Source organism: Magnolia sinica, chromosome 13 (genome assembly GCF_029962835.1).
Source record: "Magnolia sinica isolate HGM2019 chromosome 13, MsV1, whole genome shotgun sequence".
Taxonomy (NCBI): Eukaryota; Viridiplantae; Streptophyta; class Magnoliopsida; order Magnoliales; family Magnoliaceae; genus Magnolia; species Magnolia sinica.
Window position 1 is genome coordinate 27,175,260 of NC_080585.1, and position 25,392 is coordinate 27,200,651.

The following is a 25,392-nucleotide window of genomic DNA, read 5'->3' on the forward strand; positions in this document are numbered from 1 at the left end:
GATGACCACAATAAAAAAACAGGTGGGCAGCACAATTAATCATAGAAATATTGATAGAGAGTGATTGGATGGCTGCAATAAAAAAAAAACAGGTGGACTGGCACATTACTTATAGAAATATTGATAGAGAGTGACTGAATGACCACAATAAATAAAAAAAAAAAAAAAAACAAGTGGACAGGCACAATAATTCAAGAGAAAAATTTATACTATGGTAGGTTATAATCTTCCATACTCATGAACACATAATAAATAATATACATTTTATGGGTAAAAGTGAGCTAACCTAATGTATGAGACACGTGGCAACACGACTATCATAGAAGACTTCCTGAGCTAGCCAGTGAATGAGATTGAACAATTTGGAAATAAGACTCGCCAACAAAGCTACAAACTTCAAGTACCGACCTCAAGGTCGAATGCTTTCCTTGACTACTGACTTCAAGGTTGGATGTTGATCTTGACCTCGGAGGCCGACCTCGGGCTCATAATTAACGAAAAACATTCGTAATGTATCCTGCGCCATATATGTACAAGACTAAGCGAAGTCTTAGTCGGGGATCATGCTAATCGAGGCATAATCAGAGAAATATCCGAGAATAGATTTCAATCTCAATACGGGCCTTCCAGCATATCTCATAGATCTACACAGATACAAAATGGAGAACACCTATAAATACATTAACCACTTCAAAGAAAAGGTATGCACAACTATCCCGATTCTACTACGCCTACTGTGGGTTCATATATCTGACTTATGTATCAGAGTGTCCCCAGTTACAATTGGTGCCCCTGGTGTCTCATTATCTCATTGTTCTCCATTAATTTATAGGTACCTAACGTCTGGCAGGAGGTGGAGTATGATCGATCAGATCTGAGAAACAACATTTTGGCGCCGTGTGTATAAATGATATGAAAGTCATTTAGAAGTTCCCGTCACATTAAGGAAATCCATCCACATAGAGTAATGGAATTGAACGTCTACCTTTTTGAACATTTTGTGGGCCATAGAAGTATATCAACATGATATTTATGTTTTCCCTTCATCTAGGTCCGTGTGACCTTATGAGTGGTACCGATGGCAAATAAACATCATGTTGGGTCCTAAAAAGGCTTTTAAAAAAAGAGAGAAAAAGATGGCAATTTCACCTTTAAATAAAGGAGTGATTTGAGGAGGAGTTGGCATCTAAATTGTTAGGGATTTTTTTTTTTTGACTTGGTGAGAGAATCCTATGTAACATTTTGAATAACTGAAAGGGTAATCTTATCATTTTAAAATTTTGATAGGAATATTTTGATCAAAATTCTACTAGGAAAATGACATACCGCATTCCACAGTAAGTTTTAAGCCAAGTTGTGGTGGCTGAAAACACTCTTAAATTTTAAGTGATTTTTCTAATTAAGCACTGAATGTCTCTGGCTTACCAAATGGTCTAAATTACCAAAATCACTGAAAATAGCTTTTATGAGTGATAAGTTATGAAATTAAGTTTTACCCAAAGCTCCCTTAGTCTAATCGATTGTTCTATGCTGCTCAATAGGTCCAACGCACATTCCATGGCCCACCAAGAAAACATCATGCTAACGTGAAGAATATTAATCACCTGCTCAATGGCCTTCGATACAAACGGTCAATTTGATCTGCCTATTTGTTATGGGCCGTCATCAATTTTCTTAAGATTCTAAAGAATCACTTTTGTTAGGGGAGCTTATCACCTATACAAAAAAAGGATGACTACAAAAAAAGAGGCTAAATCGAGCATGGACTGGATTGTCCCATGCAATTTTTGCACGGTGGCATATGAAATGTGTTTTAAACCTAATGGACGGTTCAGATCGGTCGACTTTTAATTATCCAAACTGGTGGCCCAGGTCACTGAATAAGGTCTGGTACGTACCCATGTCAATCCTTGTATTAGCCAATTCAAGTGGAGTCGCCAAAATTGAAATTGGACGGTCCTTACTCGGTAACTCCTGGATCCAACGACCTATTTCAGCAAACATGCATCCACTAATCAGAGGTTAGGATATCTCGAACGATCTGATCTTGGGACTCCGGTTCAACGATATTGTATCTAGAAATTTACAGTCAGTTTTGGTGCTACTTTGCATCTCATTTTATTTAATAGAGATCGTGATGGTTGGTTATTGAAATTATAGAAACATATAAGATTAGTCAAACTGAGATGTACTCATTTTCAAGTGACACCCATACAGACCTTAAGACTAATCAAAATGAGATGAACTCATTTTAAAATAACATCCAAACAGACCTTAAGATTAATCAAAATGAGATGAACTCATTCTTAAGTGAGACCCAAACAGGCCTCAAGATTTAGAACCAAGAGAACAATGCAAGTAGGCCTACATTTTCCTAACTTATATATCGACTAGGCAAGCAACCGGGCTAGGTCGAGTTGACCGAACCAAGCTGACCACCTAAGTTTAAAATTGTTGGTTATGGTTCCAATGTAGGTGGAGAAGAAAAAAAAAAGAGAGGAGAGATTGGATAAGTACAAGCAGGCAGAGAGAGAGAGAGAGAGAGAGAGAGAGAGAGAGAGAGAGAGAGAGAGAGAGAGAGAGAGAGAGAGAGAGAGAGGCCCAAAGTGGTTTCAATAGTGGGATCATTTGAACTTTTTCTAATTATATGGCCAACTCAAGCTTAAGATCTACTACATTTTTAAATATATCTCAAAAATGAATTAGCATAATGTGTATAAAGTGGATGTCACAAACTCATTATAATGAGTCCCATAGAAACTCTTATTACATAAGCTCATTAATACAATCTCATGGAGGCTGCAGAAAGGGGAACGTGAGAGTTGAGGGCAGTATGGGACGGGCTAACCTTGTGCCTAAGTTTTGGGCTGAAAAAGATGGAGGTGGAGACGGATTCAAAATTTGTGGTGGATCTGTTGAATGGTAAGGCCCAGTCAGCCTGATTTTGGCGGCACCGGTCCAAAAGGATTGGGAGAATGAAACAAATGGGGCTTCTGGTTTTTCGCCATGTCCCAAGAGAAAGGAATGCCCTTGCGGATGGCTTGGCTCATCTGGGTAGTGATCTTCAAATTAACTCCATTGTCAAGTGGGTTGAGGACCTCCCCCCTACGATCAGGGGTCAAATTTTCTGGGGCTGGGTGCCATTAGGGAATCAAGAATGAGAGTGTAGGGGTGAGGATGTAGATAGTTGTGAGGTTTTCTTTCTCGATTAAGATAAGCTTCCCCAGGGTATGGTTTCCCAGAGAAAGCCCGAATAGGTCCTCTTGTGTATAGTTATATACTGATGAAATGAAATGAAATTGAAAGGTTAAAAAAGAAAAAAGAAAAAGAGGAACGTGAGAGAGCACTAGTAAGAAAGGGCTAAAAAGATTTAAAATAATAATAACAAGAAAAAAAGAGGGGGAAAAAAAATGAAAAGAAACCAACCTTGCCTTTGGAGTAAACGTCCCTTTTTCTTTTAAAGCTAGAAGTCTGTGCCCTCCCTCTAGGGTAAAATAGCCAAATGATACTTAACTTTATTTAGGGCTGAGATGTTCAAGTGGGTCCATGTTTAGTTTTCCAAACTAAGGGCAGCACTTGGGCTAAGCTTGCCAGCTCAACCCATGTCAAGCTGCTTCAGACCAGGTCAGCAGATCTTGAAAAATGCTGCAGACCAACTGATGAAATATTGAGAAATGCTCCAATGCGCTTTCAGAGCACTATAAACTATTGTCCACCTAGTTGCACTGGGACACAGTCTAATCCATTGATCTATCCAATGCACATTCCATTGGCTACCATGAAAGCATCCCACTTATCTCGAAAGTACTAATCATTTGATCAATAGCGTTTGATATAGACAGTCAAGATCATTTGCACAAAAATAGATCCAAGCAATAATTAGATCAGTGTATGTGTTAAAGACATCATGGATTGCTTAAGATTTTAAAGAAGTAATTTTCTTAGGATGGCTAAAAAAGTAAGGCCAAATCGACATGTTTTGAATCATCAAAACAATGTGATTTTTGTACTTCACGGCCCATGAAATCTGTTTTAAACTTAATATATACACGATTTGGATATGTAGATTGATGTTTAATTATCCAAAATGGTGGTCCAGGTCACTGGAAAAGGCCTAGTAATATGATGTAGAGTGGGTGGCGGACAATATCATGGTCGAGATGGACTAGATAAGGCCCGATTGGAGGTGAAAGTTATCCGGACCATCAGAATCTTAAAACAGGCGTATCTCGCAGACTAGAATGAGTTATTTGAGGTACCATACATGAATTTTGGGTAGGAGAAGCTACTTTATCCAACCAACCCACTATGCCTGGTTTACTAGGCTGAATTTGCGAGATTCCATCAGATTGATGGTTGAAAATTGATTTTATTTCCATTTTAACTATTTATAGTAAGTTTTAGTTTGATTATTACTCGACATCCTTTGAGCTTTAGGAGTTGTGTCCATCATGAAAAGTGCTTAGAAAAATTATGAGAATAACATGGTTAAGCCAAATAGGACACTTACTATTTTTGGCCAAAAACCATGAAATCTAGTAGGAATCATAACTGTTTACAAATAGTAAGTTTACTATTTATAATAAGTCATGATTTTTGGGAGTTTGAGTTGTAGTTTGATTATGAAACTTCTTCCTATGTTTCATATCACTATTTAAGGGATATTAAACTCATCTTTTTACCATCAATCAATTTATTTCAGATTTTATTAGAATTTATTTTTATTTTCTATCTCTCCTCGTGGATTCGATTAACCTCTATGAAGAGTCCAAAGAAGCTCTATGGATTCAGAGTAATTATCCCGTGAGGAAGACGGTGCTCAACCTTATCACATCCATTCCTATATTAGTTTGGTATAAGAGCGAGCCTTTCTCCTTAGATCTATGACTTAAAACGACAGGTTGGGGAATAATCTCATAGACATTGCTCTAGAAAATTGATAGTAGTGGCTTTCAAAGCAGCCCAGTGAGAGAATAGTAAGTCATGCAAGGGTTGCAAGCTGTCATCGATCGCATGACAGAGGTCCTATGACAACTCCGTGTTCATGGTGGTGATCCGCCCCGCCCCAACAGGTGTTGAAACTCATAATCGCACCAATTATAGGACGATGTTGGTAGTAAACCACATGATCATTCCTATAAGGAGGGGGGATCCAACGACGAGGAGGTCAACAACATGATCCTCCAATATGTCGGACAAGGCGACGATCGAGCAAATTGGACAGACTGACAATTTAGGATGAGGGTCGATCTTCCTATCTTGAATGATCAACTTCACATTGAAGATTTCCTTGATTGGCTTTCTAAAGTTGAGCGATTCTTTGACTATATGGAAATCCTTGAAGAAAAGAAGGTCAAGCTTGTGTGGCTTACAAGTTGAAGGACGAAGCTTCAGTTTGTGGGAGCAACTACAACTCGCACAGACGAGACATATGAAAGCACATATCCGCATATGACAGCAGATAAAGTAGCTGCTACGCGCACAATTCCTCCCTATCGACTACGATCAGATATTATTCCAACAATACCAAAATTGTCGGCAGGGTAGTTGGTCGGTGAGAGATTACACAAAATAATTCTACCGCTTGATGGCATATAACAATTTGGTCGAAACTGAATGGCAATAAGTCATCCGATTCAATGTGGATTATGTGTGGTGATCACAGATACAGCCCGTGTGGATGATGAATGATGTAATTAAGTTGGCTACCTGAGTAGAAGCGCAACTAACGCGTCCCAACGCACGGACATATCCTACCACTACAGTCACCGCAGCGAGTCCGTCCCAGGGAGCTTCAAAGGCCAAAGGGAAAGAACTTGTAGGAGCGTGCACTCTACCTCATACACCCATGAACTGAGATCATGAAAGTGGGTAAGTTAGGCCCCAAAGGGGTATAACGACTATTGTTGGTCTAACTAGGATCCCGAACCCCAATGGTCTGCCAAGGCTAGACTATTGCAATCGTTGTGGCCAACTAGGTCACCTATCAAACACTTGTCCCCAGGGACAAGTGGTGAACCTTGCCATCGATGATGGTAGTGCTGAAAACACCGATGAAGACCCATATGTTGATGGATTGGAGGAGCACACCACAGAGGATGAAGCGGAAGAGATAGATTGCATTCCACAAGATCATAGCGAGTCGCTTGTCGTGAGATGACTATTGTATGCACCAAGGAAAGAAGTACACCCATGACGACATAACATCTTTCGAACTAGGTGTGTGGTGAATCGAAAAGCATGTGATGTGATCATCGACAGTGGAAGCAATGAGAACATTATCTCCAAAGTCATGGTAGAGAAGTTGCGAGGCAGTTAGCATGAAAGCATGTCACATTTTACTTGGTCAACCATGGCAATCCGATCATGTAGCCACTCATAAAGGGCAAGATAATGTATATATTTTCGTCAAGGATGGCTAGAAAACCATACTAACCCCTATGGATCCAGAGGAGCCACTCGAAACTTATAAAGTGGAGGGTCGTTTTCTCTTAACCATATGTGACTTTGTGGAAGAATCCAAAGAAATAGGACAAAGCTTATGCATTAATTGTAAAGGGGGAGAAACTCGAGCCCACCATCATCCTTGAGAAAATAAAACCCTTACAATATGAATTCAAAGAAATTTGGCCCGATGACCTTCCCGATGGATCGCCTCTCATGCAAGATATTCAACACCATATCGACCTTGTCCCCAGGTCTAACTTACCCAATCGTCCTTACTATTGAATGAATCCGAAGGAGAGCGATATTCTCTAAGGGCAATGGAGGAATTGATTTGTAAAGGTCTTATCCGAGAAAGCATGATCCCATGCATTATACCGGCTCTATTAACTCCTAAGAATGATAGGAGTTAGCGCATGTGTGTCGACAGCCAGGCAATCAATAAGATTACCATAAATTATAGATTTTCCATACTACGGATGGACGATACGTTGGACATGCTTGAGGATGCAAAATTATTTTCTAAATTGGATTTAAGGAGCAGTTACCATCAAATTCGAATATAGTTGAGTGATGAGTGGAAGACGACTTTTAAGACCAAGGAAGGGTTGTATAAATGGATGATCATGCCCTTTAGTCTCTCGAACATGCTTAGTACATTCATGAGGTTGATAAAGCAAGTTCTGAAACCATTCATTAGGTAGTTCGTTGTGGTTTACTTCGATGCCATTTTGATATATAATCAGGACGAAACAAGACATATGGAACACCTCAAGAAGGTCCTTCAAGTGCTCACCAAAAATAAGTTATATCTTAATTTTAAAAAATACAGTTTTTTAATCGATAGCCTATTGTTTTTGGGCTTTGTTGTGATGTTCACGGGCATTTGAGTGGATGATGAAATGTGAGAGCCATCAATGAATAACTGGTTCCAACAAATATCCATGAAGTATGGAGTTTTCATGGATTGAAAACATTCCATCATCAGTTCACAAAGAATTTTAGCACTATTGGTGTAACATCCTGAATTTTTCTTTTTTTGGATTGCCAAAAATCCTTATGTGTGTGTGTGTGTGTGTGTGTGTATAACTATCCCACATCGTCACTTACAGACCCTTGATGCTCGAAGTGAGCCTATACGAAGGTGGTACGATAAAGAACTACACAAATTTGATTAACCAACCGTATGAAGCCAACAAATTCTCCTGATCACTTAAACCCAACTTTAGCCTCGTGAATTGTTCATCTAGGACCAAATCTAACCAACCTATCACTGACTAATTAGGACAACCGTAACCAAATTAAAGAACTACCCAAGCTGAGCCAGCTATGGGTTGGATCTTACAGGTTAACCTAATTATCCGCTTAGCCTAAGAACTAATGGTTTAGATTGATTATGACCGAATCGTCATTTTTTCTAATTGCAAATAGGCCACACTATGGACTTAGCTAATCCAGACCCTAACCATTGCGCACAAAAATCTCTCTATCCAATTCATTCTAGAAATGCCTCGATTACCTGAACAAGCTCTAAACCGCTCATTAGTGGGCCATTAGTTTCAAAATTATAGAATAATATCTATCTCATTGGGCTTGACATCCATCGCAGACGGTGGGCCCGAACGGTGCCCCAAACTGCACAACTTGGACCGTGAAGGTAAAGCTTAAAAGGCGCGACTCTTCGGAACTTGAAACCTAAAACTTAAGTGAGTTGGCCTCGCCACTAAAATGGTGAAGTTTATGACTTTCCAACCGTTGAATTGCAATCAAACTTAGGCCATGAGTCAGGGATATTTCCCTACTCATATTCGTATAGTTGTGGCCCCGTTTGATTATCAGTGACTATTAATTACAAATCAGGCCCTCGCTGCCAATTGGGTCATCCGTTTGCCGCCAAATTTGAACCAACCACTCATCCGACAATGAGGCACCTACCCCATGACATAGATGGGCCAGGGGCCACTAGAATGGCCCTATGGGCCAAGATCCAACCCACTTAGGGCATGCATGTTAGAAAAAGAACTCATAGAGCCATAAAAACACAAATTTCAGACTATATAAGCTTGAAAATCACACTCCCTCACTACCATACAAATTTTTCTATTGTAAGGGAGAGAGGGAGTGGAGAGAGTAGAGGAAGGGAGCCCCCAAGGAGCTGGATTTGGGAAAATTTTCCCTCTTACCACAGCCTGCATCGGAGCCCACGAATCTGCCACCGTAAAAGTGACCCACCGGTAATAGAGAGGAAATCAATCCAGCCCTTTTCCAAGTTTTAGCACATTAGGCCACTTGCATGCACCCTAACATGCAAATTCTATAGGCATAGGGCTCCGACACACCAACCAGCGGGACCGACACCTTGAGAGCGGCTCCATAAACCATCAAACCATTCCTAGGTGCGAACCATTAGCCTTAGGCGGCTAATTATTGAACCTAGGATAAAATTAATGATTGTGTGTATGAAGTTACTGTGAATGTTCATTAGTAAGAAATTCGTTGGTAGTTACTTCTCTTTAAATTTGTCTGACCATGTGTATAATAGCCGATGTTTGCTTCCATGCTAGATTAGGCTAAGATATTGAATTGTTGCCCTTATTTACTTAAATTTCTATTATATAAAATTGATTTTGATGTATCCTCAAATTTGTGACGATTTGGGGTAATGTGTCTGCATGTCGTTAATATGTTTCAATTGGGTTGAAAGCCTATTTTATTGATATGCATGCTTGAATTTTCAATGACTAAGAATAGTTTATGATCTCCTGTATAATGCTAAATGATTAAATCCTTTTTTGGGTTGGCCAGTGAAACCACAAGACCCGTATGGGCAGCCTCACTGGTTGGGTTGCCCAACGACCAATCTAAACAATTTAGGTCGAACACGGATAACCGGCAGTAGTTGGACTATATAGGATGCTTGCACCCAATGCTAGGTGTTCTGCAGTTCACCTGAATTGAACAAATTAGCCCACTAACTCACTGACCATGTCTGTTAACCATGTATGATCGTGCCTATTTGAACCTAAGATACCCTGCACCCATGTAGCACCCATTGGTAACAACGATGATGCGATCTACAAGTCTCGGGAGTCAAACATGGTGGAATGGGATACTATGCTTGAGCCGTCGGCTTATGCTGATATTCACACCCCAAGTATATGGTTGTGGTGTAGTAATAATCTCGGTAAGACCGAGGTCGAATCCACAAGGACTGAACCTTATACGTATTCTAAAAATAACTCGAACTAGAACTAGGATAAGATGAAATCTAAATCTAGAATAATTGAGGGAATAATTGTGATTAAAGTGAGTAAAACCAATGCAATTAAAGGTGGGAAACTAGGGATTCAGAGGATCCACTTGTAGAGATCAGGGAGATCTATACTTGATTCACGAACACAACTGGAATCAGATTCCTATCCTCATTTAGATGGAAGATAATTCATTAAAATCAACTATGAATATCCTTTGATCTAGTTATCAAATGGATAAGAGGTATAAGAATTAGACTTGATTCCATCATAAAACCATGCCCATGAGACAAAGCAAACAATAGAATTTAACTAATCCACAACCAATCTGAGAGATGAATGAATGTTAGGAAGGATTCCATCATCTAACCATGCTCAGGAGACGATGGTAAACAACAGGGATTCCTAAATTCATAATCTCTATAATGAAATGAAAATACTTAAAGCCATCGCAGATCTATTGTAATTTAAGTCACAACAAACCATTAAAAACTAAAAGCATTCCTTAAAATCAAACTAGAATGAAATTTAGTTCATGAATCAAACTTAATTCAAAGACATAAAGGAAAGTCTCCTATCTCACTACAAGCTTAACCTCTTAGCCCTAGCTAAGACGTTTAGCCTAGAATAGACATGATTAGGCTAAACATATTAAAAGGAATAATAAAAAGAACAATAGAACTAAACACATTAAAATAAATTAATAAATACTACTCTACTCTCTCCGTCTGCTCGATGACTGCGTGGAAATTGAATGCCTTCCCTCTCTCTTTCATCTCTTTTTATAACAACAGGGAGTCGGTAAAGATACACTGGTTGTGTAGAGAGGGGCGGTGCAGAATGTAGAACAGCTTACGCAGCAGGAGTCGGTGTGAAGCTCTACGCACTCCCTGCGTAAGTCAATTTACGCAGTCAAGAAGCCAGCGTACCCAATTCCCTTCTTTCCTTGCTGATCGGCTAATAATCTCCCAGATCTTAAATGAATTTTACATCCCTATAAGATGGACGGTGCAGATTTCCTACCACCTTCAAGATATGGGCCGATAGCAATCTGCAATCATCGAAAGCGAATCATGCAAACGACGTGTACAGGTTTGCGTCGCAGGTTGATTTCCATATCTGTTGATCCAGATGGAAAAAAGAGCCACTGTGCAGTTGGTTTTTTGTTCTGATCAAGATGGACGGAATGGATCGTTTTGAAAGATCTTGTGAGTGGCCCACAAGGATCGTCCATAGGCTCTGCTGCGAAATAGAGCTCGCACAGACGCTACGCTGGTGATTGGTGGGACCCATGTGTGAAACTTTCTGAGAAATCCAGACCGTCCATTGGCTTCTCCTCAAAAAACCCATCAAGTTTGGCCGATTCTTGACTGATTTCGGTGTTGCCCACGAAATTTCTTAGACTGCCGTCCGAATTGCGTTTGAAGGGCTGAAAACCAATCTTCGCGATTTTTGCAATTATGCCACCAAGACATGGGTTGTTGCCGCCCCACGGGATGAATTAACGGTTCAGATCGTTGATACGGGTGATGGGTGAGGCCCACTACACAAAAACAGACGGACAGCGTCCGTCCACTATCTCCACGTGTGAAAGGATCGGGTGACCAGGCGTTGACCGGTTGTCCCGATCCAGTGCACATCGAGTGCACTTGTGCACTGGCACTGCTAGTGGGGTCCACTAGTGATGTATATATGAAATCTTCTCTGTCCATCTTATTCCCCATCTAATTTAAAGGGTTGAGAACAAAATTGAAGTATATCCAGATCTAAGGTGGGTTCCAAATCATTAATTTATGGTCTGATCTGTACGTTGGGCCACTTCTACAAAGATCCAACGGATGAATTTTGACGTGTGCGGTTAATATATGGTCTTCAGGTCCTATATGAAGTTTTAAACCGAACTGATGGTTAGAACCCTATGATATTGCATTTTGGATATCTTTTAGGCCAATCAAGCTTCAGTTTCTCAGTTTTCTCAGATCTCTGGCATGTAAATTCGTCGATCTTGGTCCCCTGGGGTCCATCCCTTGCCTTGGTACATTCTGAGCTTTAAATCCATGCTTTTAGCATCCTGATCCAGTCCAAGCTCGCAATTACACCTTATAACACGAACACGATTAAATTAGGCTATTAAACAGTACCATGTTCATAAATCCATGCAATAAATGGGTCTGATATGCAATATTTGATCCTAAACAGCTAGGGTAACGAGCCTCCTTGTAGTGACCGCGAGCAATTCAGGGTACAAACCCGCCTCGTGAGCTGGGCATTGTAGACTGTGACACTATGCTTGAACTGTCGACCTACACTTGGGTGACGAGCCTCCCCATAGTGACTGCAAGTGATTCAGCTTACAATCCGCCTTCGTATGTGTTATCTGTGAGTGACAAACCCAAAAGGATCAAGGATTGCAGGTGTAAGGCTGTCGCGGCCGCATAGGCCCCGCGATCGGGATAAGGGCATTAACTCCATTAAGGTGTCCCAGTTTTCCTAAGCTGCTGGACGAATGAACGTAACTAAATACTTGGCTAGCATATTTACATCGCATCGCATTAGTTGGGTTGGCGACTCGGTAGTTAAGGTCGCATTGAGGGAGTGTTGGGGATTGCGAACATAAGATGGTGTCGCTCGAGGGAGTGTTGGATGACAAGGGCATGCATCGTATTATAATATTATGTATAGCATTAACAAGACTAGTTAGGAATTGTGTGCTTGGATGCTTTTCACTAATTACGTCTATGGAATTGATAATATGCATAACTTATTGCTAATATAGTATCCACTGAGTTGATCGCTCACTCTCACTCTGAGACGGTGTTTTAAAACACCAACCAAAACCTATCTTAGATGCAGGAGTTACTGTTCACTCCCCAAGTATAGGGTTGTGATGTAGTAATAAACTCGGTAAGACCGAGGTCGAATCCACAGGGACTAATACCTGTACGTTATCTGAAACCAAGTAGAACTAGAACTAGACTAAGATGTGAACTAAACCAAATAGAGTTTAAGGAATAATTGTGGAATAATTATCTAAAACTTTAAGGAATTCAGAGGAAGAAACTAGGGATTCAGAGGATCCACTTGTAGAGATCGGGGAGAAATTATGCCTGCTTCAGAAATCATGGAATTTAACTAGACTTCCTTTGATATAGTTTTCAAGAGGTGAAAGGTATATGAATTAGAATGGATTCCATCACCAAGCCATGCCCAGGAGACAAAGTAAACAACAGAATTAAACTAATTACCAACCAACCAACAATGTATGAGGATCAGGAAGGGTACTGTCATCCTACCATGCCCATGGGACAATGATGAACAACAGGGGTTCCTGACTTCATAAACATAAAAAGGGAAAAGAAATACTCAAAGCCATTGCAAACCCATTGTAATTTCAATCACAACAGACCATAAAAGACTAAGAAAAATATTCCTTTAATAATCAACTATATCAAATTCAGTTTATGAATTAAAGGCACACAGTAAAATCTCTCATCTCACTACAGGCTTCACCTCTTAGCCCTAGCTAAGAGGTTTAGCCACACATGAATGGGCTAAATTCAAATATCAAAAACAGAAGAAGGAGAAAAGAAAGAGACAAGAAAAACCAGGTCCAGGTCCAGCCCAAGCGACGCTGCCAGCAGCCAACCTCTCTTTCCCGTGCAGTTCTTTCTCCAGCCACATCCAGCAGCTTGAAACCGTTTTCCTCCCCACGTTCAAAAACCAAAACCGAGCCTGCAGCCAACCTCTCTGTACTCTCTCCCGCACCTTCACGTTTTCGCCCCCCACTTTCCAGCCACGACTCCCCCTTTTTAAGGATGAAAAGCCTCCTCCGAGAGCTGCTGTGGAGTCCCAATAGGTTGCGGAAACAGTCTTTTCGCAGCCAGGAACGCACGTCCCTGTTTTTCGCAGCAAAACAGCCTCCGTTTGGTTTGATTTTGCAACGCGAAATCATCATATTTGTTGATTCTGACACCTTGGCTAGGGCTATGGCCATCTGTTGAAGTATGTGGATGGTCTGGATCATCAATCCGACGGTGATCAGAAGAACACAGGGGCCCACGGCTTCCGATTTTTGCAGTCTGCGAAACAGAGCCAACGCTTCTTGTGCTGGCTGTTGGTGGGACCCAAATCCTTTCAGTTTCTTTGAAATCCACTCCGTCCATTGTAATCACATCGAAAAAACAGTAAGAAATGGCTGGCTTCATGTTGGATTCGGTGTGGCCCATGCGATCTTTGTTCCCACCATCCATACTTGCATGCAGTTAAGATCTTCACCCGTATGCTTGCATGAAGGAGAAAGGAAACCTAGGCGTCGGTTTTGGCTAAGCCTTAGAACAAATGGACGACTCTGATCATCACTAGGGGCGTCTAGTGGGGCCCACAAGCAGAACCGACGGACGAACGGCATTAACGCTGTTTGCATTTTTTTTGGAAAATTTGAATTCTGTCGGTCAGTGCCTGCTGACCGACTTTGAGTGCACGGGTGCACGGCTGGTGCACTTGCAGACTGTACACATGCAATGCACATGGGGTCCATCCTGGTGTATGTACAAAATCTCCTCCATCCATCTGGTTCTTCACATGATTTAAGGCGTCGAGACCGAAGATGAGGCGTATCCAGAGATCAGGTGGGCCCCAGATCAGTAAATTGTGGGCTGAAATGTCCGTTGGGCCACTTCCACGGCGATCCAGTGGATGAAATTTTACGTGTACGGTTCATTTATGGTCCTCAGGCCACGTATGGAGTTTCGAACTGATCAGATGGTGGGAACCCTATGATCTTGCATTCTGGACACTTTTCAGGCCCCTTGAGCTTCAATTCCTCAATTTTCTTGGATCCCTGGCGTGCAAATCTGTCGATCTTGGTCTCCTAGGGTCCGTCGCTTGCCTTGGTGACTTCAGACTGTTAAATCCATGCTTTTAGTACCCTTTCCCAGTCCAGGCTCATGAATACGCCCTGCATCACAAACATGATTAAATCAGGCCGATGAACAGTACTATGATTGTAAATCCTGACAATAACTGGGGTCTGATATGCAATATTCGACCCTCAACACAACCCCCAACCAGCATCTTGCTAGTCCCGAGCAAGGTATGCGAAAAATAAGTTGAGAATTACAGGACAATTTCTACAAACTCAAGAGATTTATGAAAACAATTCAGATACTCGAATTCTAAGATTCATGAATGTTGGCATTACTTTCTCCTGAAATCAAGCTCATGGTAAACTTCATAATCAAGCTCAAATATTAATCCATTAATTAGAACGATTCTAAATATTGAATTCCATGGGTGTATCGTGTAATATCGGCTTAACATTATTAAAATTCACTTCTCTAATTCAGGATATCATTGGTAAATCACAAGAGAATTCATGATAACCAACACCTAAACTAAAGCTTGATTCATTCTTCCAGCTTTTGATGATTTTCACACTATGTCAACTTGCTTAAAAGTACAGCCAAGGAGGAGAATCGAATCTACACCTATAGGGAGCAAACTTATGGTAAAGACTGGTTGCCAAAAAGTTTATGAATGTCAACCTTGGGGAATCAAACCTTCACCTGTAGGGAGCAAACCTATGGTGAAAACCATTCGCCCAATCTTTTCAATTTCTCAAGTTGGTTCCTTTCAAGCTTAGTGATCACCAAATTAATCCTTCAATATCGAATGGAACCTTAATGTGTAAGCGAGATGTGACATGTAAAATTATGATTCAATCAATGTTTAAAACTTCTAATCATGGATTAATAGTTCTAACTTAACTGTGAAATCTAACAAATAGTTGAATCCAAGAGTCATCAATTCCAACATCACTTATCTTGTAATTCTAAATCCAAGATGGCCATCAAAATCACTTCGAATTCATACGAAATTCTAGAAAAATTTAAAAATTTTCACAATTTCTGCTCAAGACTAAGAAAATACAGATTAGGAGACCTAATCTCCCACCCCCAACCTAAAATCTACATTGTCCTCAATGTAAAAGAAATAAGCATGCGATGCACATGGGACAAAATAAGTAAATGAGAAGTGATGGAAAGATAATACCTAGATGAAAGAATCAAGAGGCTTTTCAAAGATATCTACGTAAGAGCGGGTCAGCATAAGAGAGAAACCAACAGAAGTAAAATAAAATAACAAAAATAAAATCCTACCTATACCACTTTCGTAGGTGCTCTCGATTGCATTTAGCGTATGCAACAAGCCTTTAAACCCCTAGGTTGCCCCTAGTGGACGAGTTGTAGTCTCGTGAGGGTTTGCAGTAATGTTACCCACAAACATTGAACTAACTAATGATAAAAAATGAAATGAAATGAAGAACTGGGTTTCCTCCCAGGAGCGCTAAGTTTACCATCTTCAGCCAGACAAATAAAGCAACTACCCTAGTCCTAAGAAAACAGGAAACTTACATATACCTCCATCAGACTAAGAGATCAATATTGGTAAACAGGATCAGTCAGAGGCATGGACATGTCCTCTGAATCAAATTTCTCGACAAATGGTTCAATCGATGTCCATTGACTTTAAACTCCTTGTCATTGTCGGGATCTCTTATCTCAACGACCCCATGCAGAAAAATAGTGACAACAATGTAAGGGCCGGTCCAACGAGATCGAAGCTTACCAGGAAAGAGATGTAATTGAGAATTGTACAAAAGGACCTTCTGACCAGGCGTGAATGATTTTCACAAAATTTGTTGGTCATGAAATGCTTTCATCTTGTCCTTGTAAATTCTTGAATTATCGTACGCATCATTCCGGATTTCCTCAAGTTCATTCAATTGAAGTTTGCGTAGCGAGCTAGCATTGTCCAGATTGAAATTAAGATTTTTGATCGCCCAGTACGCTTTATGTTCCAACTCCACAGGCAAGTGACAAGCTTTCCCATAGACAAGTCTAAAGGGAGACATTCCAATAAGGGTTTTAAAGGCAGTACGGTATGCCCATAAGGCATTGGTCAATCGGATTGACCAATCCTTACGATCAGGGTTAACCGTTTTCTCCAAAATGTGTTTAATTTTCCTATTAGAAATCTCAGCTTGCCCACTTGTCTGTGGGTGGTACGGGGTGCTCACCTTATGAGAGATACTATATTTCTTCATTAAGCTCTCAAATGGTTTATTGCAAAAGTGTGAGCCCCCATCACTAATGATGGCTTGAGGCGTTCCGAATCGAGAAAGGATGTTTTCTTTTAGGAATTTAATGACCGTGCGATGGTCATTAGTTCAACACGGAATCGCTTCAACCTATTTAGTGACATAGTCCACGGCGAGTAAAATATACAGATTTCCAAATGATTGGGGGAATGGTCCCATGAAATCGATGCCCCAGCAATCAAATGCTTCAATGATAAGGATGGGATTCAAAGGCATCATATTTCGACGGGACAATGCTCCCAATTTTTGGCAACGCTCACAAGCTTTGCAAAACTCATGAGTGTCCCTAAACATAGTGGGCCAGTAAAAACCACACTGCAGAATCTTGACCGTGGTCTTTTTAGCAGAAAAGTGACCATCACAGGCCTGTAAGTGACAGAAGGAGATGACGCTCTAATGCTCATCGTCTGGTACACATCTCCTTAGGATTTGGTCTGGGCAATATTTAAATAAATAAGGATCATCCCAGAAAAAGTTGTACACCTCGGTGAAGAATTTCTTCTTATCTTGCGCAGTCCACTGTGGCGGTATGGCACCTGTAGCAAGATAATTAGCAATATCAGCGAACCAAAGTGAATGGGAGACTCGGAATAGTTGTTCATCAGGGAACATGTCGTTGATATGGGTCGTCTCAAGGGGATCAAAGGTATTAAGGTGAGAAAGGTGATCGGCCACAACGTTTTCTACTCCCTTTTTATCTTTAATTTCCAAATCAAATTCTTGGAGTAGAAGAATCCATCGTACCAAGCGGGGCTTAGAATCATTCTTAGAAAGAAGATACTTCAGTGTCGCATGATCTGTATAGATAATGATCTTGGATCCGATCAGGTAGGACCTAAATTTATCCAAGGCGAACACTACGGCTAAGAGTTCCTTTTCCGTAGTTGATTAGTTCACTTGGGCAGGATTTAGAGTCTTACTCGCGTAATGAATGACGTAAGGCCTCTTATCTTTTTTCTGGCCTAGGACCGCCCCAAGAGCATAATCAGAAGCGTCGCACATAAGCTCGAAAGGAAGGCTCCAGTCAGGTGGCTGCATGATAGGTGCAGTGGTTAACGTGCCCTTAAGCTTGGTGAAAGCTTCCTGGCATTGCTCAGTCCACTCGTATGGAGCATCCTTTTGAAGAAGATTACATAAAGGACGAGAGAGGAGACTAAAGTCCTTTATGAATCGCCTGTAAAATCCTGCGTGTCCTAAGAAGGATCATACGTCTCTGATGTTCTTGGGTGGAGGTAGGTCAGAGATAAGATCGATTTTTGCCTTATCTACCTCGATTCCCTTGGACGAGAAGATATGCCCAAGGATAATTTCCTTCTGAACCATGAAATGGCACTTCTCCCAATTAAGTACCAAGTTCTTTTCTTCACATCTTTTCAGCACACATTTAAGACTTTCCAAGCACTTGCTGAAAGATGGACCGTAAACAGAGAAATCGTCCATGAAGACCTCTAGATATTGCCCCACCATATCAGAAAAAATACTAAGCATACATCACTGAAAGGTGGCAGGGGCATTACATAGTCCGAATGGCATCCTTCGATAGGCAAAGGTGCCGTAGGGACATGTAAATGTGGTCTTTTCCTGGTCTTCAGGGGCTATCTCTATCTGGTTGTAGCCCGAATACCCGTCAAGGAAACTGTAATAAGAATGACCAGCTAACCTTTCCAGGATCTGATCAATGAATGATAAGAGAAAGTGGTCTTTCCTCGTGACGGTATTCAACTTCCTGTAGTCAATGCACATTCTCCAACCAGTAGTGACTCTAGTTGGCACGAGTTCATTATTGGCATTGGCTACGATGGTGATTCCGGACTTCTTAGGGACCACTTAAGTTGGACTCACCAATTGACTATCAGATATAGGGTATATAATACCCACGTCCAATAGTTTAAGAACCTCGGCCTTTACCACTTCCTTCATGTTTGGATTTAGTCTACGTTGTGGTTGCCGAGCGGTTTTTGCATTATCCTCAAGATATATGCGGTGAGTACAAATCGAGGGATCGATTCTCTTGAGGTCTGCTATCGTCCATCCCAGGGCTCCTTTATGCTCAATGAGAGTAGATATGAGTATACTCTCCTGTTCTTTCTTTAGGTGGGCAGAGATCACCACTAGGCATGTCTCATCTTGACCTAAATAGGCATATTTCAAATCAGAGGGCAAAGGTTTTAGGTCAAGCTTCGGCGGCTTGAGGTTAGACGGTAGAGGCACTACATCAGTTTGTGGCAATTCTTCAAATTGTGGCCTCCACCGGTTAACTTCAAGTACCGGTGCAGTATCAAGCAAGGCGCACGTCTCCCTAATCATGTCATCATCAAAATCATGGGAGTGGGCCAGGCACGTCTCTAGAGAGTCAGAGGATAAGGTTAGAGGTGTCGTATCTTCCATGAAAGAGTCAATCATGTTAATGTCATGGAAATCGTCATCCTCCTCTAAGTTTCTGCCGTTATTGAAAAAGATATTTGACTCCAATGTCATATTCCCAAAAGACATAGTCATGACACCATTCCTGCAATTGATAATTAAATTTGAAGTGGCAAGGAATGGGCGACCAAGAATGACGGGGATCTGAGTGCTTATGTTATTGATGGGTTCGATGTCCAGGATGATAAAATCTACAGGGTAGTAAAATCTATCAACTTGGACCAACACATCCTCAATTATCCCTCTTGGTACACGAACAGAGCGATCAGCAAGTTGTAGTGTGGTTAGGGTGGGTTTTAATTCACCTAAACCTAACTGTTTGTATACCGCGTAGGGAATCAGATTGACGCTCGCTCCTAGGTCAAGAAGTGCATGATTAATTCGATGGTCCCCGATTACACATGATATGGTTGGGCTACCGGGATCCTTGAATTTCTGTGGCACGTCTTGCTTTAGGATGGCACTCACTTTCTCGGTCAAGAAGATTTTCTTTTGAATACTTTGCCGTCTTTTGGTCGTGTATAAGTCTTTCAAGAATTTGGCATATAAAGGAATCTGTTTCACGACATCAAGTAGAGGAATGTTAACTTTCACTTGTTTCAACACTTCTAGGATATCCTGAGAGTTAGAGAGAGGTTTTGGTGAAACCAACCGTTGGGGGAATGGAGCAACTGACTTCTTTAGAAGTTCCGGTTCTAATTTTTGTGGGGCATCACTAGCTCCATCATTGTTATCCTCTTCTAGTTCTTGAGGCTTTTCGAGCCTAACCAGAAGATTTTTATCAATGATCTTTCCACTCCTAAGAGTGGTGATGGATTTAGCATGCCCAATCTGATTTGAAGAGCTGGGATCATTAATCTCGTACTGCGGTTTAGGATTGGGGAGAGGTTGTGCAAGAAGCATCCCCTTTTCTATAACCGTCATACGAGAATCTATCTTTTGCATAAAATCTGTAATTCCCCGCATTGCCTGAGCCAGCTCTTGTATGAAATTTTGAACCGGTTCCTCTTGAGGTTTCACTTGATTTGGATTTTGATTGAAGAAACCTGGAGGAGTAGCCATTTGTCCATTCCTCCAACTAAAGTTTGGATGATTTTTCCAGCCAGGATTGTATGTATTGGAGTTAGGTCCAGTAAAAGGTCTTTGATAGTTGTTTACGGCATTAGCTTGTTCATTCAACACTCCTCGAAAGGCAAGTATTGTAGGACAATTTTCAGTTGTATGAATGTTGCAATCTCAGATGCCGCAAACAATTTCATTAATCTTATCCTTCTTTCCTTCCATGGCCTCAACTTTTCTTATGAGCGTAGTCACTTTACACTTGAGATCATCCTCTTCTTTCAAGAGATATAATCCACCTTTCTCCTTTAATTGAGTCGGCCTAGACGTGGTGTTCGCCATTGGGTAATAGTCCCATGATTGTGTTTTTTCAGCGAGACTATCGAGGTAATCCCATACCTCGTCGACATCTTTATTAATGAACTCTCCATTACACATTGTCTCGACCATTTGGCGCATGGAAGATGCCAGTCCATCGTAGAAAAAATTTGTAATACGCCACGTTTCAAATCCGTGTTGTGGGCATGAACTGACCAAATCTTTGAACCTTTCCCAACATTGGAAGAATGTTTCATCTTCCTTTTGGGCAAAGTTCATGATTGTTTTTCTGAGGGTAATCGTTTTATGATATGGGAAGAATTTTTTTATGAATTCCCTCTGCATGTCGTTCCATGTGCTAATGGATCTAGGACGCAGTGAATGTAACCACGTCTTAGCTTTCTCTTTTAAGGAAAAAGGAAAGAGTTTCAGCCTAATTGTATCCTCGGATACATTAGGAAAACATAATGTAGCTATAATCTCATCGAACTCTTTCAAATGCAAATATGAACTCTCTGATTCAAGTCCATGGAATTTGGGAAGGAGTTGGATAACTCCTGGCTTGATGTCCATTTGTCCTGTGTTTTCAGGAAAAATCATGCATGAGGGCGTACTCACTCCCGCCGGTTGTAGATAATCTCGTAAAGTACGAGGCGAGGGTGCCTGTTGCACCTCATTCTCATCTTGGGTATCCTCCACCCTGGGTGGAAGTAGAGGAGGTTGGTCTTCAGCCATAACATCACTTAACTCAGGGGATTTTGAGCGGTGTCTAGTCCTGCGATGGATAGTCAACCCCTCAACCAATCCTCCTTCAGTCAAGAGACGTCGAGTGTCGTCACGGGCCCACTTGGGCATGAAACACTCGCAGCCCTCAATCAAATTCGAACGAAAAGAAAACCTAGAAAGAAGGAGAGAGAGAGAGAGAGAGAGAGAGAGAGAGTCGGAAAGAAATTACCAAATTGAAGCCCCTAAGTTAAGGACCTGCAAAATAAAATAAAAATAAGTTAGATTCTAAAAAGGAGAAAAACAATCCTTTAAAAGAAAGATAACAGTAAACTGATTTCTAAAAGAAAGTGGAAACTTCTAAAATAAATTAGGAAAGTCCTAAACTAGAAAGTAAATTACTAAAAGAGAACTGAAAAATAGAAAGTAGGGAAGGAGCTTACCAAATTAGAAATTTCTATCTTAAAGGCCTACAAAATAGGAAGGTTAGTTTCTAAACAAAAATTCTAAAAATAAATTAGGAAAACAAAATTAGATTCTAAAAGAGTTAAAATTAGAAAGTGAAAAATAAAAGAGGAAAGTTTCTAAAATTAGAGAATTTTTTCTAGAAAGGGAAATAACTAACCTAGTTTCTAAAAATAAACTGCTACCTAAAAATAGAAAACATACTAGACTGAAAATTTTCAAAATTTTAAACCCTAATTCTAAAAGGTAGAAAAAGTAGAGAGATTAAGAAGGAATTACCAATTTAGAAACTTATGTCAGGATCCTACAAAACAGGAAAATAAGTTAGTTCTAGAAAAAAAAAATCTACAACTAAAGTTAGTTAAATTCTAATCTTAAATTAACTCTAAACCTAATTAATTTCAGAAAATCGCAACTGTCAGTCCTCAGCAATGGCGCCAAAAACTTGTTCACTCCTCAAGTATAGGGTTGTGATGTAGTAATAAACTCGGTAAGACCGAGGTCGAATCCACAGGGACTGATACCTGTACGTTATCTGAAACCAAGTAGAACTAGAACTAGACTAAGATGTGATCTAAACCAAATAGAGTTTAAGGAATAATTATGGAATAATTATCTAAAACTTTAAGGAATTCAGAGGAAAAAACTAGGGATTCAGAGGATCCACTTGTAGAGAACAGGGAGAAATTATGCCTGCTTCAGAAATCATGGAATTTAACTAGACTTCCTTTGATATAGTTTTCAAGAGGTGAAAGGTATATGAATTAGAATGGATTCCATCACTAAGCCATGCCCAGGAGACAAAGTAAACAATAGAATTAAACTAATTACCAACCAACCAACAATGTATGAGGATCAGGAATGGTACTGTCATCCTACCATGCCCATGGGACAATGATGAACAACAGGGGTTCCTGACTTCATAAACATAAAAAGGGAAAAGAAATACTCAAAGCCATTGCAAACCCATTGTAATTTCAGTCACAACGGACCATAAAAGACTAAGAAAAATATTCCTTTAATAATCAACTATATCAAATTCAGTTTATGAATTAAAGGCACACAGTAAAATCTCCCATCTCACTACAGGCTTCACCTCTTAGCCCTAACTAAGAGGTTTAGCCACACATGAATGGGCTAAATTCAAATATCAAAAACAGAAGAAGGAGAAAAGAAAGAGACAAGAAAAATCAGGTCCAGGTCCAGCCCAAGCGACGCTGCCAGCAGCCAACCTCTCTTTCCCGTGCAGTTCTTTCTCCAGCCACATCTAGCAGCTTGAAACCGTTTTCCTCCCCACGTTCAAAAACCAAAACCGAGCCTGCAGCCAACCTCTCTGTACTCTCTCCCGCACCTTCACGTTTTCGCCCCCCACTTTCCAGCCACGACTCCCCCTTTTTAAGGATAAAAAGCCTCCTCCGAGAGCTGCTGTGGAGTCTCAATAGGTTGCGAAAACAGTCTTTTCGCAGCCAGGAACGCACATCCCTGTTTTTCGCAGCAAAACAGCCTCCGTTTGGTTTGATTTTGCGATGCGAAATCAACATATTTGTTGATTCTGACACCTTGGCTAGGGCTATGGCCATCTGTTGAAGCATGTGGATGGTCTGGATCATCAATCTGACGGTGATCAGAAGAACACAGGGGCCCACGGCGTCCGGTTTTTACGGTCTGCGAAACAGAGCCAGCGCTTCTTGCGCTGGCTGTTGGTGGGACCCAAATCCTTTCAGTTTCTCCGAAATCCACTCCGTCCATTGTAATCACATCGAAAAAATAGTAAGAAATGGCTGGCTTCATGTTGGATTCGGTGTGGCCCATGCGATCTTTGTTCCCACCGTCCATACCTGCGTGCGGTTAAGATCTCCACTCGTATGCTTGCATGAAGGAGAAAGGAAACCTAGGTGTCGGTTTTGGCTAACCCTTGGAACGAATGGACGGCTCTGATCATCACTCCGGGCGTCTAGTGGGGCCCACAAGCAGAACCGACGGACGAACAGCGTTAACGCTGTTTGCATTTTTTTTGGAAAATTTGATTTCTGTCGGTCAGCACCTGCTGACCGACTTTAAGTGCACGGGTGCACGGCTGGTGCACTTGCAGACTGTACACATGCAATGCACATGGGGTCCATCCTGGTGTATGTACAAAATCTCCTCCGTCCATCTGGTTCTTCACATGATTTAAGGCGTCGAGACCGAAGATGAGGCGTATCCAGAGATCAGGTGGGCCCCAGATCAGTAAATTATGGGCTGAAATGTTCGTTGGGCCACTTCCACAGCCATCCAATGGATGAAATTTTACATGTACAGTTCATTTATGGTCCTCAGGCCACGTATGGAGTTTCGAACTGATCAGATGGTGGGAACCCTATGATCTTGCATTCTGGACACTTTTCAGGCCCCTTGAGCTTCAATTCCTCGATTTTCTTGGATCCCTGGCGTGTAAATCTGTCGATCTTGGTCTCCTAGGGTCCGTCGCTTACCTTGGTGACTTCAGACTGTTAAATCCATGCTTTTAGTACCCTTTCCCAGTCCAGGCTCATGAATACGCCCTACATCACAAACATGATTAAATCAGACCGATGAACAGTACTATGATTGTAAATCCTGGCAATAACTGGGGTCTGATATGCAATATTTGACCCTCAATAGTTACGGAGCTCAACGCACTTGATAAGGCGAGCGTGGACAAGGAGGAGGAGCTATCCTATTTTTAGATCTTTGGCGGATCCCCGTAGACCTCCTTAGGATTAGCGATGGGACCCAGGGCTGGGATTTTGTACATTTTTTAATCATATTTATATTTCGTTGGGACACGGTCTCGTATGTTTATGGATATTATCTCATTTTGCTAGACACGTTCCATATTGTTAGTTGCACATTAAGTTTAGTAATTAGCCATGATTTATGTTGCATGGTCCACTTAAATTTCTTTATTGCTTATGAAATAATCAAGCTGTACATACCTTAAAAATCCATAAGGCATAAGTGACATCTGGGAATTTGGGAGCCGAACATTTACTCCATCCCCGAAATTCGGGGTGTTACAATTAGCATCCGAGTGGACGATGAAAATATGAGAGCTAGTAAGGAATAGCTGATTCCAAACATCCATGAAGTATAGAGTTTTTATGGATTGACAACATTCTATTATCAGTTCATGAAGAATTTTAGCATCATTGTGTCACCAATTACAGATTGCATGAAGAATGAACAATTTCAGTGGATTGACAAAGCTGACATGAGTTTTGCTGAAATTAAGTGCAGGTTATCCACAATCCCAGTTCTTGTACTTCTTAGCTTCGAAAACTATTTGAAGTCGAATGTAATGTTTCATATGTCTGAATTGGGCGAGTTTTTTCTCAAGAAGGCATGACGGTAGCCTTCTATAGCGAAAAGCTTAGTGAAGTAGACAAAAAGTGGTCGACATATAAGCTCTAATTGTATATGGTGGTCTAGACACTGCGACATTGGCAACATTACTTAATTCAAAGGGAGTTTATTCTTTATACAGATTATTTAGCTCTCAAATTCATTAATAGCCAAACTAACGTGAAT

At 40.9% G+C, this 25,392-nt stretch overlaps 1 non-coding gene across 1 annotated transcript; it reads left to right on the plus strand.

The window, feature by feature from the left end:
- Positions 1-20,845: 20,845 nt before the first annotated feature.
- LOC131224392 (small nucleolar RNA R71) lies at positions 20,846-20,952 on the plus strand. The gene has a single exon (XR_009160880.1). It is a non-coding gene; the product is annotated as a small nucleolar RNA R71 (small nucleolar RNA).
- The last annotated feature ends 4,440 nt before the right edge of the window (positions 20,953-25,392 follow it).